Raw genomic sequence first — 16,214 nt, 5'->3', positions numbered from 1 at the left:
TGAACGTGGCACGATTAGATATTCAAATGAAACCGGAAACGTGCTCGGCACTTTCTGGAGTGAGCATACCACCGCGTACTTAGACGGTCGATTCAATCGTGATAAAATCGGAAGTTCGTTTTTCAATCTGCATAATATTTATTTACACGGAATTATATTCATCGAATAAACGCGCGATCGCGGCGTCGAATGTCGAACCGACGGAATTCTTCTTCCTATCTCCTGCGGTTTGCGTTATCATTTATAAAATACAGCAAAGTGGATACTTGGCGAGTAAAAGATTATTTCCAAGCTTTCGTAACATGCAACGCAGGCAAGCAAATCGAACGAGTCTGTAGAGTTATATCTCGTGGCTGATATGCAAACAATTTATCACATACAAAGGAGCGCGAATGGATAATATTGACATGCCGACGCAATCAGGAAGCAACTATAAGAGAGACCAGGGATATTCGCTTTCATTTTATATTGAACAAATCGACGCCTATTACGAAAAGTAGCATGTTTCGGATTTCTTATAAAAACAGGGTGTACGGGTATTAAGTAGTCCTTACCTAACCTACTAGTAATCTTTCTACAAGAGTGTAAAAAAATTGTATCTCATTCGGGATGACTAAATTAAAACGTGCTAGTTTTCGTAAGAAATCTGAAGCGTACCACTTTTCGTCAAAGGCGTCGAAATATGATCACAATTTGAGGTCGGATGTTAGCATGAACAAACCTTTCACTTATACCAGTTACAAGAAAAGTGTACAACAGGATTCAGAGCAAGATATCAGTTTGGTGCCAGATGATGCGATTGCCGTTTGGATTTAACTTGAATTTATTTGATTAGTTGCGTTTGATTGTTACGTAAAGACCCTTCGATTGATTTTGATACATTCAAGGCCACCGGTCTAGTCTGATATTACTTATCGTTGAATCCAAGGGTCCGCACAATAGGCGTTGTGCCTACGGGGTAAATTAACAAGGGGTTCGCCTCGGAGTAATTCGAACTGCAGGGCATAAGATAAGCTTGTTGAGAAAGTATGGGTGAATCGTAATCAAAGGAGACACGGAATTGCTTGCAAGGCGAAACGACTGAGAAATTTAGTCAAGAATGGGTCAAGTGACCGTGTCGTTAAGCAGCCACGACATAATATCATATCGACGGCAGCCACAAAAGGTGGCGAAATTCCTACGCAGAGAGACCTTTGTACGGCATTGACGACAATCAACGAAATTTCTGTACCCTCCAGCCAGGGTGGTAAGATAATTAATTTCCGGTGGTTACATCAGAGATATCGCCGTTACGGTGACCGAGTAATTCTCCATTAACACAGAATCTCCTATTGCGAACTTGGTTCTCTTTGTGTAACATGTAACGAGAACGACAAGGTGTTGCGGAAATTTAAAAGGCCCCCCGGCCAATCTTGTCAGCAGCAGCTGTGTGCACAATAATTAATTACGTTACGTGTGTCTGATCCGATCGCAAAAATTTAATTGCCAAAGCGAATACCCGAAGGAATCGAGATACCGACCGAATGCAACAATTGTATAACAAAACGACACATCGACGCAGTAATTTTTACGAAATGTCAACGTATTACTCAGGGTTACGACCACTCTTAGCCCCCGAAATTGCGTGTCAATAAAACAAAACGGTAACGAAAGCGGGGCACATCTCTTGATTGGTTCCTGATTGCGACCATGGATTCCAAAAGTGGAGCTTCGTTGACCCGGTTAGTTGGGATAATTGGCGCGACGATGATGCAAAGAGAAGCTGTACCGTTCTTTTGTCAAGAATGACGTGTGAAGAAACCGTATCGAATTTCAGGAAGTCATATGAAAATCTGATAAAACCATCCCAATTTCTATCCATCGAGCCGCATGGATGCTGTAAAATACTCTTTCACCCAAATCGAACCAACTTCCGAAGTACGATATGGAACAACTTTTTCACCTCGAGAGGCTAATACACTAAATCGACCCTCGCCTCGCCTCTGCACGAAAATCGGGACTCGAACGGGACGTTTCCAATCCATTTTCCCAGTCGAAAATTCGGCCGAAGAGCGAAATTGGTTCTTGAGACGGCCGTTCGAGAGGTTTCGGATCATCTCGTACAATTTTCACCCTACTCGTATCGTTTGTTGTTCGCACAAGTTTGCATGGGACACGGACCATGGCTTGCGGCCTGCCAGCTGGATTTCCCACCTCAATCACGCCTAACCTTATACAGCTAACCGTAATCAAACAATTGCCGTTCACATACGCTGACAGGAAATATACGAAGCCACAGATAATCTGCAGGTCGTAAAAGAATAATCGAGCAATCAGATACGTCAACGGATGACACCGTTAATTCCTGACGACTGAACGACAAGTTCACCGGCTTGTTGTAATGTCTGCAGTAACCTGCACGATATTGGCCCAACTTATGTACGCGCTGCGTCGATTACATCGTCCAAGGTGATTGCTATATCGGTACGCAGGGTGGGAGGAGGGATAAAGGGATTCGGCAATAGCTCACTTTTAAGGGGGGAGCCTGCTTTAGAGGCTTCAAAAAATCAATTTTTTTTTTTGCATAAATGTCTTCCCAAACTATTCAAGAATGTGTCCCTAAAATTTCAGACGCAAATTCGAAATATTTTCGGAGTTACAGAAGAAATAGTGAGCAACCGTCGAGCAGGTATACGAGCGGTTTTTTGAAGTTTGCAACCAGTTTTTTGAAGAGTCTGAACCAGTTTTTTGAAGTTTTGAACCAGTTTTTCGAAGAGTCTGAAGGGCAACTCTATGGACCAGGAATCGCTGATTAGCGTATTAATGCGGTAAGTTCAAGAAAATGACGATTTTTTATGCACGAAAACTTTGACGCACGATTTCTCCGTTTTTCATTTTTACGCTTTTTCCTAATTGGCGGGAAAGATAGGGAAGAAACTAAACGTCCTATCGAAACGAGACAAATTGCATTGTACTCGGGATGAAATTCTCTTCTAGTTGAACCTAAAACACCTTAAGAAAGTTAAGATTAACCCACTTTTTAAGCAATCTAAAATGAATTCTTTTCCCAAGAAAAATGAATTTTTTTTTTAATTTGCGAAAATTTGTTGAATTTTTCACTTTTTGTGGAATTTTCTTGATTTAACTAGAAGCTATACTATTGAGAAGTAAAAATTTTTTTGGTTCCTTTGTTTCAGATGGAAATTGCGACCTGCACCTTTCCCGCCGCACGACAAATGCATACTCGAGACGCCTCGGTGAAATGCTTGTACCAGGCATAATATGACATGTATCCTAATGAAAAAATTCGAGAAGACTGTTGAAGTACATAACAATAAACCCTGAAAGTTTCGTTTTAATCGGATATTTCTTCCCTTCCCAAAAAAATCCTCGAAAAAACCGATTTTTTGAAGCCTCTAAAGCAGGCTCCCCCCTTAAAGCACAGATTAAACGCTGCCAGCGATGCGGAGCATCGGCGAACCGAAATAACCCCCGACGATGGGGAGGGCGAAGAGTGCTTCTGCATGAAAATCGTGGCACGATAAGGCGACGCGATGGTGTTATATATAATAATATGTATATTCGGTCCATCGGTAACGAAGGGGGGCGGAAAGGGTCGGAGACGAAAAAAACGAGAGGCCTGATTGAGCCGTTTTTCCTTCCTATAGAATGTCGCATTGATGGTTGAAATTTTCAGCTCTAACAAGGAGCCATCGTTTCCGAGAAGTTAACTTCGTTGGCATGCCTGCAGCAGCCGAGGGAACGGGAATCCTCAATTCCGACGGTCCTGATACAGGCAAAATCAACTCGAACAGTTTCGAACTGCGATTCGAAAGTGTAATAACCCGGCGTCGTTAAGCTGAAATTCCAGCGTCGCGTATCCGGAAATGTTTAAAGTTCTTAGCATTCACACATTTAGGTGTACCGAAAGAGAAGAAAAGTGGAAACGACTTTTCGTTAACGATCGAACACGATTTCATTTCAGGCATTAATATAGTAATTTTTCAAGAAATCTATAAAAACTGTTGGATAAGTTTTACTTGTATACGTTCGAGTAACTTTTCCATTCAAAACTTAATACTCCGGAAAAATTTTTAGCTGTAGAAATTACTTTATTTTTTCTTCCAATCTTCTAAGGCCGCCTGTTTTATTGCTTATTAGCCCACCAGTTATGAATAATTGTAGTCATTTTCCACAACAATATTATGAGAATAACGCAGTGAATTTTTATCGCGAGTAAAACTGCAGCTTCTGCCGAAACTCATCCAACTATTGCGGAGTATTGAATACGAGATTGCGACGTCCAGTCAGCCGGTTTACGAGAAAAAAAGGGAAAAATTTGAATGACTTGTACAGAAACAGGACTAGCTGGTTTTGCCAAGTTTCATCTCAGATACGCGTTGACCTTTGTGTTTTTTTCACGGAGTAGTCACAGGTCTTGAAATAGAAGAATTCGGGCTCGAGGATGCTAATCGGTATACGTCGTGTTAATTTATCATGTTCATGTTTTTGGTAGTTAGAAGACACTAAGATCATTAATATACGCTATTTGAAGGAGAAGATCTTGGCAGTGATAATCAACGAGGCACAGATGGCGAGTTGGACACGCAAACGTACGTGTGACTCTGCATCTCCTTTCACAATCTGAGGAAGCAATCGGACCGTAGAATAACGATCATTGGCAAAGAGGGCAAATTACAGACGAAAATTGAACGAAAGCTGTGCGGAAAAATTCCGTTTTTCAAGTAAATCCTCCGCTGATTACAAAGGTTGCCCGAATGCGGAAAAGCTGGGGATAATCGTAGAAGATTTTCCCGTTTAAGTGAGAGCTTTCCCGTAACAGAATACTCGACTCTTTCTGCGTTTTATATTTCCTTATCATCGCAGCGTACTGCGATTAAAAGAAGGAAATCACGTTGAGTCCATACTCAGCATTGGCGTTGGAGATATATAAATTGAGAAGCTGACGAAGAACCGACGTCGCAACGGAATAATCCACTTTCTTCGATCGGGAGTGTATCTCACCGAGAAATTGTAACGGAAGTTGGAAGGGGGCGAACGACTTAAGTAATGCTATGGAGACTGAGTGAAAAGCTCTCGAGCAATTTAGACAAAATCTTCTCAAGAACGTCGGGTGATCTGCAGGCGGCAGAAGTGTGGAAAACTTTCAAACGGATCGGCAGGAAACGAAAAAGGGAGGGAAGTGTGAAATACCCACAAATCCTTTGTGGCTCGAAAATTTACTCCTACAAAGACACCCTCTCCTTTCCCTTTCTGCGGAGTACCAGAAATTCATCAGAACTTGTTCAAAGCGGCCTTTCTTAACCTTCCAACAGGAAAAGCTCGTACAGCGTATAGATAGAAGGTATAACGCCCCCGCATCGAGCATCCGGAGTCATGAAATTGTTTACGAAAGTAAATAATCACGGGAAAAATCGTTTGGTCGATCAATAGGAGCGGCGCAAAATATTTCGACGGTTCCTTTTGTTAGTTGAGTCAATTTTTCGCGTCAAATTTCGATAATTCAATGCAGGTTGGCTCCGACGATATTTCTCTCAACTTAATTATTTACTTATATAAACTGGACGTATAATATGAATAATTTCAAATGGTAATATTTTCAGGAATCACGAAACGCTAAGAGGATCTCCCGGATATTGATCAGATTTCAGATTTTTAGGTCGTAAATTGTGCGTTCTCTTTTTTCTTCTCTTCCAACACCTCACAAGTCTATAGAATTTATTTCTCACCGTCGAAATCGGTGGAAAAAAAAAATTACTTCGGATCCCTCATTACCAAGTTCTATCTGCAGATTGGTGGAACGGAACGGAAAGGAACGGACTAAGAGATAAAGAAGGTGAACGAAGATCGCACAAGCAAAAAATACTCGGTGTAGGCACATTATACATAGAATTCCTTACACTGAAACATCTTTATACCCAAGTTCTTGAGAGCGACCCTCCAAGAAGCGTGAAATTGGTTGAAACTTGAAGGGAATCTGAATACCGAACATCGGGGTCGTTGATCTTTTCGCATTGACAAGCCAAAACGCGTTTGTAATAATCAGGAGCGGCTTTGCTGTTTCAAATTCCACCAACTTTCACTCACGTCATAAGCTCGCGTTCAATTTCTAACAAGGTAATTGAAAAGATCTCTGATTGCGTAATCTTTATGTACAAATCCGACCTAACCATGCCGGTGGATGATGAATTTCCGGTCCAATCTCGGTTCGAAAGAATTCCTGGACAGTTATCTATGTCCGAATAATTTTCCTATAGTTGAAAATAGTTGTCGTGATAGGTACGTGGAAAATTATAGACCCAACTGACGCAAGATGATGGAAAAAAAGTGAGATTGGCATGTGTGTAAAATGTTCTTTCACGCCCGTTGATTGTCATACGTCATGTGATCTCGACATATATTCACGGTAACTGTTCAATTGACGAATAATCACCTGTGTACACCCGAAAAATATATATAGGTTACTCAAGCTCTATTTCTTTAGCGACGTAGAAGAAACCGTTACATATACGTACGTTTATTTTATGTATACATTATACGTACATGCCGTGAGTGGCACAGTATGACTGTGATACGTAACAGTAGCAACGAGGGTAATATTCAATTTTTCAATAAAATTTCGAGTACTTGAAATATGAAATATTTTCGAAGTAAACTAAGCATCGTCACCTTGACACTGGAAGTGTTATCGTACCAATAACTAATAACTGCAAAGAAAAAAAAAAAAGGCTGAGCCTGTAATCAGAATTATTGGAGATACATTCAACCGCCTTTTACACTTTCGCATAGCCAAGGATAATTATAATTATCCGTCAATGGCAACCGTAAAGTGCGAAACTAAAAACGGATAATAAGAGATCGTGACCAGTCGCTTAATGTTCTTTTTAATTGTTGATACTTATGTTAATAACGTGAAGCGCGACGTGACGCTGCCGCCAAAACAGCGACAACAACGCGAGTTCCGTTCAGGACACGTACGTACATCCATCACCTTCTTTTTGCAGCAAATCGCCAATTCACAGACGACAGGTATCGCTTAGGGGAGAACGGAGAAAAAAAAAAAAAAAAATACGAACACAGATTTATCCGAAAATACCGACTGTCAACGGGGGAATGAAATTAATAGCGAAGGTGGTTTTTTGTTGTTGTTTTTTATTTTCCCGCATCGATAGTTCTTATCTAACGATTTTCAGGGAATAAAAATTCGAGCCACAAATTCGTTGATAGTTAACGCGACTCTATAAAACAACACAACTAATCTTATACGGCGACCAGATGTTGCGACGCTCTATATATTCTTGGCATAAATTTGTTTCAGGTGACGTAGGGAGTAACGATTAGCGGCCAGCCGGCCAGCCGCACGTGTTTTCCCCGCGTGATATGTTTATCCCTGGAAAAATTCGGCACCCTTTTTGCTTCCACGTCTGGCTTGTGGCACGAAAAGCCTCCGTGAGTCATGAAAATGGATACGAAAGTTCTATTCTCATTTTCTTTAAAGAACGAGCAGCGCCCGAGTTTCGACGTTAATAAAATACGTCGTCGCGCAATTTCGCGTGATCGGAGGAAACTTCGCGTAGATCTAGGTATAATTCCAAGTGATCGAAGAGAGAAACGAACGTCGAATATTTTAAACGACGATACCACCTGTCACGCGACCTCAACAACTATGGATTCCTCGCGCAGTGCTCACGTCGTCAGGGTGGTTGAGAAGGATGAAAAAATACAAGAAATAAATAAACAAACGTCGCACGGAGCTCGAGTCAAAGTAAAAGGGATTGTGCAATGTACGATGGAAATTCGTCATCCACCCACTCCAACTGTACAAATATTGTCATCGGAAGACGCTGCGGTGTAAACGGGTGAGAAAGAAAAAAAGGAGGGGGAAAAAAAAAAAAAACAGGAAAAATAATAAAAGAATAAAAATATAAATGCGTAGCTGTGCCGACCGATCGCCTGCAATAACCTCACTGCAAATTGACACAAACAATTGACTGCCGTTGAAAATATCATCGAAGACATCAGAGTTCGTGGTATGTAAATTTCGTTGTCAAGGTGAGCGAGGAAAGAGCTCTCGTCGACTTGAAAATGCAAAATAAAACGTAGCTGCCTGCAGCAGCTATCAAACGAATCGCGGCTCCGGAGCTAACGTACGTATGGAAGTAGTCAATATCGGTATAGTAGTTTCTTACGCGATAACGCCTTCGTAACAACTGTTCATTTCAAGAAACACCGGAATCCATCGTCGACTTATTTTAATTGACGTTAAAAGATTAATCAAATTCGTCAATTAACACGCGAACGCTTGAATTTACAAATTTTACGCATCAGAGATTTTTTGTAGAGCGTTGAATTATCTGCAAAAATATTTATTTTCCATTATTTGCGATGTATTCGTTGACGATTTGTGAAATTTTAAAGAGGGAAAAATGTTTTTCGACAAAATACTTCGATCTCGGAGCGGACTATTTTACAGTTGACGTAGAGAGCTGAAATTTTCGGGGAGTTTATTTATTTTTTTTTAATTATTTTAATTAATAACTATACCTACAAGCATTCGAAGATTTGGGGGGATGGGAATTCAAAATCAACCCTATCGACACCCTGTTGTTTGTAAATATCTGCACAATTTTGCTAGCCTGAATTATTTTTCGTTCGAAGAGCCGTTTTGATCCGCAAGTCGATTAGTTTCAAAGAAACGTGCGTGCGCTATGGTAGAAAGTTATACGTGTGGCTGCCTTGGTGATAAACGGATTAATCAACCGTTTAATAACAAAACGCCGGGCGTTTTAACGGCTCATTGTTTCATACTCCGCATAGTTTCGGCGCCGTGATATTACCGAGCAATATGTGACGCGGCGCGGCTCCCGCAGGCTAATTAATATTCATTTTTTATACCGACACTCGACTTACACATGTACATTCGTGCGAGTTATATCACACACGAGTGAAACGACGTCACCCGCGCAATTCGCGAGAACTCGTACGTCGAACAACAAAGTTCACCGCAGACCGCGGGGCTTTGTCTCGGCAATCAAGCGGAACCGTGATTCCCTCTTCGCTCGTTCGCAATTTCACCCCGAATTCACCAAATCTCAACCATGATATTATAGAAGGCGGATATTCCCGGGCGAAGATTGATCTACGAAAGCGCTCTCGAATGACTCTGATATGAAATATATTTTTCGATAAATTTCTCTTATGAAATTCCGTAGCGATTCACTCCATAGGAACTGAAAATTTGCAATCTCTGTTCGAAGATCTTTTGCGGCTAATTGGTTGTTGCAGAGAAATTCGAGCTCACGTTGACGAAAAATTTCGAAATTATTCCATCGTGAAAAATCACAACTATCCGCTTCTCGCGAGCAAGATATGATGCGAAATGTTTTACGGTATACGAGGTCGTCAACGTTGAACGAAGACAATTAATCGCAGACCTTTGACATCCGTAAAATCATCGCCTCCCTCCCCACCACCCCCTTCCCAAACTCTCGCGCGTCGAGTGCACAGATCTCGCGTGCTTCCGAACGATGTTTTGGTAAAATTATGAAATATAAGATGAAAAACTAGTTACGTATATTTCTACACCACATGTGTAATACGGTGCGCGTTATTATCTGTCGGTCAGCTACCGCTATCGGGACCAACGAAGCGAACGTATTTAAGGTCAACATCACTCGCAGAATGTAATAAAATGACCTATACCCACATGTAATGTATCTGTACGACATTCTTTACGACATTCTCAACGAAGCGCGCGTTGAAAACTCTTTCGCAGATCATTGGATTCGTTTCAGAGGGTGGTATACAATTTTTCGGCTGACGCGGTACTATTGGAGATCAATTTTAAACGCACTTGGATACGCGGTGACGACATAACGAAGGGTTGTAGGTTGTATGCTTGTGTATATATTCAGCACGGTTTTACACCCATTGCTACAATATTTACCTTGATTTCTTCGTCAGAAATCCTCGACGCACATGCACCGTTTAAATCTGATCATTTTCCCGTTCTTCTCCTTTCTTCGTGTGTGTGTGTGTGTATGTGTGGGTGTTTTTTTCAACGCCTTAACGTTTCATTGTTTTTCTTTAATTTTTTCTTTTATATTATCATTATGCTGCAGCAGGCACTGTGACTTTTCAAGCAAATTAAATTAGCACTGTATCATTGGCACAAAGCACTACGGTTTAGAAGCGAGGGAATAATAAATAAATATATGTGTATACATTGCAAAACGTATATTATATGTATACGGGGTTGGCGAAAATTTAGGTGAAAACTTCACGTAGCGGATATTTACTATGTACACAGGGGATCTATGTATATTAGCTATTGTTGAACTGAAAAAAGCACTACGTCTGAAAACTCACTCAATACTTTTGCAATAGAAAATATGCGTTAAATTATCAAACTCTGGTGTAATTAAGAAGAAAAAAATCCACAAAAGCCGACAACCAGCTATAGCCTTGCAATATTGTTAACTGCAACACAAAGCTGTCGATTATACTTCTGGTACGTCGTTTCGATTTATAAAAAATAAAAAAAAAACAAACTACTTGAGCATGTGAATCTGTACAGTGATCGTTTCTTTTTCTTCTCAGTCTTCTGTACAGTTTTGATTAATTTATTGGAAAATTTGTCATCGAATGATCGAGATTGATAAGTTAAAAGAAACGAATACTTTACTAATGGAAAAGTGCAAAAATAATTTGAGTTTAAAATCCGTTTCAAGTTCAAGTATCCATAGCAATAATAATACCAATAACAATAACAGGGTTTTGATAAATAGCGAACAGAAGTGCGTTTTCAGGTTATACTGAAGTAAGAACGGCTTTTAAACAAAATTCATTTCCCCCCAGTGAAAAAAGCACGTGTTTATAAAAGCACACGGACGCACAGTTGTACATGCATTACACATGTAGAACAATGCGTTATGCGATACACACGACGCATTTCTCTCGAAACACTTTTCATTAACCGCATATTTTTATGTCAAACAATTTATCAGCATGTTACGACGATCCTTGATTACTATCTCGAAATCATGAATTATATCGTACGTGTATACGCAACGTACACGCGGGGCTGAAATTTGCCGCTCTTTTATACGTCTCCAATTGTTTTTGTTGGTGTCGTTTTTTTTTTTTTTTCTCTCTTTTTTTCTTGTTTTTGGATTTTTGTTTTTTTTTTTTTTTTTCTCCCCGCTTCGGTATGCTATTTTCTTATGTTGTCAAGATTGCGGCGTAGACGCGTACACGAGGCCGAACTCTGACTGTGGCGTCGTTTAAGGCAAGGCAACTGAATGACGGCCGTCGACGCCGCGGCGTGCTCTGCCACCGAGCTCGAGCTTTGCTCGCGAAGCTTGCCGGCCGTCGACGGAAATTCCCGAATACGAGCCTTCGTTTTTTACGTCTGTAAACGCAGGTTTACCTATCCTCGTCACCGGTACGATACCTACGTAGAGCTACGTTTTACGTACGGTACTCGACTACAGTCAATGTCAAAAGCACGTTGCGGTAGGTCCTGATGCGGTATACGTATTGTAGTATACATGAAGATCTACCCGATGGGGCAGGGGAAGAATTCCGAATTTGAAAAGTTCCGAAAACGCCGAATTCCGAACTTGTTTCACCGCGAAACTTCAAGTATTGAAATTAAAATTTCACGACACATCAAAGTCTCGAACGGTCCGAGATCCGACGCTCAAAGTTTCGAAAGTGTGGAAATGCGGAAATTAAAAAATCTGAAACATCGAAATTCCGAATGATCCAAGATTTTCAGTTCTATATATTTCTGGCTTGGTGGAATTGCATTACTTTGATCTTTCTGTGTTTTGGAGTTTCGATATTTTTACGTTCGGAATTCTCGTCATTCTAGTTTTGGTTTTTCTGATTTCTTACACCCACTCGCTGAGTAAATTACGCAGTGTGAGCGTATTTTAATTGTCGGAATTTTACTCTATGGAAGTTTTACTTTTAGAAATTTTGCTCCATTGTAACTTGAATTTTCGGAATCTTGCATTTCGGAACCTTGGGCCGTCGGGTTTCCGACCATTCGAAACTTTGTTGTTTCGTAAAAGTTTGATTTCTTTACTTCCACTTTCGTCACCAAATAATTCGAAATTAGGCGCTTTCCAAACATTTGAAATTCAAAACTTCAACCCCGCCCCTACCCGACCAAGTTTATCTTTAAATAGACGATTCCCGCCATCGCGATCCTCGCCATGTTGATTCGTTGTTTCTTTTTTTGTAAACTTTTGTCATGTAATCGGTCGAATCTTTGACGTGTCGATGAATATTACGCTTCGAAACACACAAATAAGCGTACAGCCGTGAAATTCTAAAACATCCTAAAATATTACTTAAAATATGGTAAAAAACTTCCAAGACAACCTTGAACTCCAAATATATGAAATAATTAAATTGCGAGTAGAGTCTAACACCCTGCAGGCTTGTCAAGCACTCTTGACTCGGTTCTTTTCACCGCGCTGTACTTCGTTGTGTATTTCATATCTCTATTTCACACTCTACTTACAAAGGCTTATACGTAATAGGTTTGTTGAACCCTCGACACTTCCGGGGATTCGTCATTTGAGATAGTTACATATCGTCGTTATCGTCCTCTCAATAAATTGTTATAGCAGTCGCAGACTTAAGGGCCCAATTACAATGTCCGGGAACGATTAGAAGAGTACGTAACGCACATTGTTTGACCAGAGATAATATCGATGGAATAAATATGAGTATAAAATGAACGTAATAAAAATACGAAGATATAAGCAACTGTAGTTCCGTCCAATTTCCGTAATATACCGATGCTGTCACGACACGATTACTATTGATATTACATATCGATTTATGATTGCGTTTCAAATGAAACTCACCGATTTCGATCTCTCGGGTCTCTTGTTATACGACGAAAGATTCTGCCCCGATGTAAAGTAAATAATGCTGCGATAGTATCGAGGAAAGTTTCATTTCCTCGGTTCAAGCAGCTGCCTTTAAATCAGGATTGTTTGCCTACGTAGATTTTCGAAAGGACGAGGAAACGACACTGCCGCGAGCATGCGGGAATTCGATTATTCCTGGAACCTGAATGCAAGCTCTGTAACGATTATATAAGGGTAGTTAATTATCGAGGCGGTGGTTAACAGTTGGTTTCGTTCGTTACGAAATCAATCTTTCATACGCCCGGGGTGAATATCGGACAGGTAATTGCAGAAAAATAAGCCTTGAGAAATTCAGAAAGCGTATCATCAACTTTAACGTATCGAAGTACGCGATGCGTTCTTTCATTTGGAATGTATACATATAAACATATTTTCGTGTCAGCAAACAAATTCGCACCAGTATAATCGTACGGCGAGACCGAACCTGATTTAACTAAACATTCAAATACCAATCGTCAAAGTCAAGGCGATCATGCATGTATACAGGTCTACAAATTTCAGAGTCTTAACCCGTTCATCGTGGGCCGAAATCGCAAACCTCCCCTATTGTGAAACCAAGCAAGGGAACGAGCGCTTACCCCCCTAAAAAATTAATACATATACAATTGTATACTATATATAAAATTACTAATTATACTCTCGGGTAGAAATCTCACTTAGAGTCTCGACTCTCCACCCCTCTTCAGTTAGCCGTAGCGAATGGTCGAATCTCGGTTCGAGTCGACTTGATCCCCCCATACAGTTAACATTTACATTATGACAGACAATAGTTGATGTAAGTTCATCATTTCTCGCTTTTTTGTACTAGCGAGAGTACAATTTTATTTTATATAACTCAAATTACAAAACCGTGTCCCTGTGCGTATGTGATTTAGATCGAAAAATGGCGACACGCTCTGGGGACGATGTAGGTGTCGAGCACTTCGCGTGAAGCTGTGAATTATTTTGAGGATGAGAGCGAAGACGACGTTGATTTTTTAGGTTTAGTATCTCGATAAACAGTTTCAGCTCAAACAAATGTTTGTATTTTGTACGAAAAACCTCCTACATTCACACCTAAACAGAGTTACGTGTTCGTGTAAAGAAATAAGGGTTACAATTTCATAAAATGATTTCACAATATTTTTTTCTCAAAAAACACGGTCTTGAGCTTTAATTTGCTTTTTTAACCGTTCCATTTCATTACTTTACCTCAGGGTTATGAATTTTTTAAGAAAGTTACGTTTCTTCACGAGTTCATGTGTTTATTGTTGTTTTTATAGTAAATTGTTTAAAAAAAACCTACATAGAAAAATTTTATCGTAAAGCAGAAATCTTAAGTATGATACATGAATTTTTTCCGATTTTTAATTAGACGTTTTCGAGTCTTTACGAGCGTAGGGTCTATTCGACCCCCTTACACTTAAGTGGTGCAAAAAAGGCACTACAGTGATCGGGTTAAAATAGATGCATTACTCAGCGGCAGGAAAATGAGTGCTACTGAACCATCTCTTCACAGATAAGTAAATTTTGCGTAAAGAGATACACCTGAGATTCTACCTATCTATTTGACAATGACATGGTGAATATTGAGAAAAATTCTGTAACACCCGGAAACTGCGTATTAAAAGACTCGCATGGACGGTAAAGGAAATTATTAGCCGCAAAAAAATCCTGCGCTCTAAATATCACAAATTATACCTGTGTTCCAAACATGACAAAATCCAAGTGCAAACGAATCCGGAGGATTCTTAGTCGGTTGTGATTCTGTGCATCCCGGATTCGTTGCACCCAATCCAACCTGATTATTGGAAAAGATTGTTGTTCAACGACCTCTGTTGAAAGTGACGGAAAGTCTAGGATACGGTCAATCCCAAAGGTTGTTGTCAATTTGTCAATTTGCAAACAAAAAAACGTCGAAAATATAACGCGAATATCGCGACGTTATAATACGACAGTAATTTCATGGAAGGATGCGCAAGAGCCATGCCCATGTGGCAGGTGCCGCACGAACCGGGAATCAATCTCGTCTCGAGCGATTTTCTTTTTCTCTCCTCTCCTCTCCTCTCCTCTCCTCTTCCTTTTCCTCTTTCGAAGGTGTAAAACCTCCGCAGGTCTCTCGGCATCGGCCGGTGGACGTAAGGCGGGTTATTGTTAGTTAGCGTCGGTCTTCCAGGTTTACAAGAGTGTCAGCCTCGCCCAGCAGCAGCTGCTAGATAAACAGTCTGCGGAAGGTGTCAGTTTTCGACAAACAGTTTTAGCGTACGTGTGGGTAGGTATACAGCCCGCAAAGTCGTTCTCGTGCAGTCGGGGACACGAGGCGGCGAATCGTTTGCAGAATGACGTGTGAGACGAGGTGGGGAAACCTACCGACTCGGAAGCATTCCCATTTACCATTCTGCACATGAGTTGCCAGTCGTGAAATACCGCTTCAAAGATTGTCGTCGCTCCGCGGTTCGTATGGAAAACATCTACGTGAAATCGATCCACCGCTGAAAATCAGCCTCGCTTATTGCCGATTTATTATAACCATGACGGCATCGCTTTCCGATGAAAGGTATATCTTTGATACATACGTGCGGCACAAATGTATTGGGATCATTCTGAAATCACTTTCTATTACATCGTCTAGTTGACCCAGTCGCTAGTCGTTAACTTTTAGGACCCTATCAGCGCGATGGCAGACAATTTAGCTAGTCAATGAACCGATCGAGCATCGTTGTGATATGTTTGTATGTGTACGGACATTTTAAAGACGATTGTCATTGTATGCATGTGACGACTGTATCTTCGGAAACCGTACGATATCACAGTTCAATGGTTCAGCTGAGATTACTTCGATCCGCAGTGCTGGATATTCGAAAAATAGACACTGTTTTCCTCCACGTATTTGGAGCAATTTTGTCGCCGATTCGTCGATCCTTTTCTTTTTACGTTTTTTCTCCCAAAATCTTCGTCGCGGATAGATCTTTCCCATGAACGTCAACCGAAAACGTTTGGTAAAACGCCACGTCAGCATTTAAGCTAACGCAGACGACGACTCAGCCTCCTTTCGATAATTTCGGTCGAAGTTCCCTCCGCAAGTTTTTACCAACTTTTCTCCGAGGCGATTTGGGGCTGACGTACATGGGAGAAAGAAGAGCAGGGTACATCTGGCGACGTTATTAACGTTTCATAGCCGGGCGTAATCTTTTAGCAATTTAGGGAATTTTGGGCGTGACTCGCGGCATCGCAGAGAAACCCTTTATGTGGCCCATGACTTTGGTTGATATTGATAAAATCGATTTG

The 16,214-nt window shown here is 40.7% G+C and overlaps 2 protein-coding genes and 1 long non-coding RNA gene across 7 annotated transcripts in view; 2 read left to right on the top strand and 1 right to left on the bottom strand.

Annotated features, from left to right (window-relative positions):
- The window catches only part of LOC124181134, a 40,356-nt gene extending 37,041 nt beyond the window's left edge, over nucleotides 1-3,315 (top strand). Inside the window, exon 3 of the long non-coding RNA XR_006870388.1 lies at nucleotides 3,177-3,315. This is a non-coding gene — a long non-coding RNA (uncharacterized LOC124181134). The remainder of the gene's footprint in view (nucleotides 1-3,176) is intronic.
- The window catches only part of LOC124181131 (cAMP-specific 3',5'-cyclic phosphodiesterase), a 276,361-nt gene that overhangs the window by 191,965 nt on the left and 68,182 nt on the right, over nucleotides 1-16,214 (bottom strand). The window contains exons 1-2 of one of the 5 annotated variants that reach the window (XM_046567386.1): nucleotides 11,059-11,186; nucleotides 9,947-10,133 (exon numbers count right to left, since the gene is read on the bottom strand). The exons of 2 other annotated variants lie outside the window; for them this stretch is intronic. The gene's annotated coding sequence lies outside the window, so the exon portion shown is untranslated. Of the gene's footprint in view, nucleotides 1-9,946; nucleotides 10,151-11,058; nucleotides 11,304-16,214 lie in introns of those variants that run through there. 2 more of the 5 variants (XM_046567387.1, XM_046567385.1) reach the window with 2 other exon arrangements.
- LOC124181133 (elastin-like) overlaps nucleotides 1-16,214 on the top strand; it is a 76,954-nt gene that overhangs the window by 43,478 nt on the left and 17,262 nt on the right. The gene's annotated exons all lie outside the window — the stretch shown is intronic.

This window comes from Neodiprion fabricii, chromosome 4 (genome assembly GCF_021155785.1).
Source record: "Neodiprion fabricii isolate iyNeoFabr1 chromosome 4, iyNeoFabr1.1, whole genome shotgun sequence".
NCBI classification, from domain to species: Eukaryota; Metazoa; Arthropoda; class Insecta; order Hymenoptera; family Diprionidae; genus Neodiprion; species Neodiprion fabricii.
This window is presented reverse-complemented; position numbering and strand designations above follow the sequence as displayed.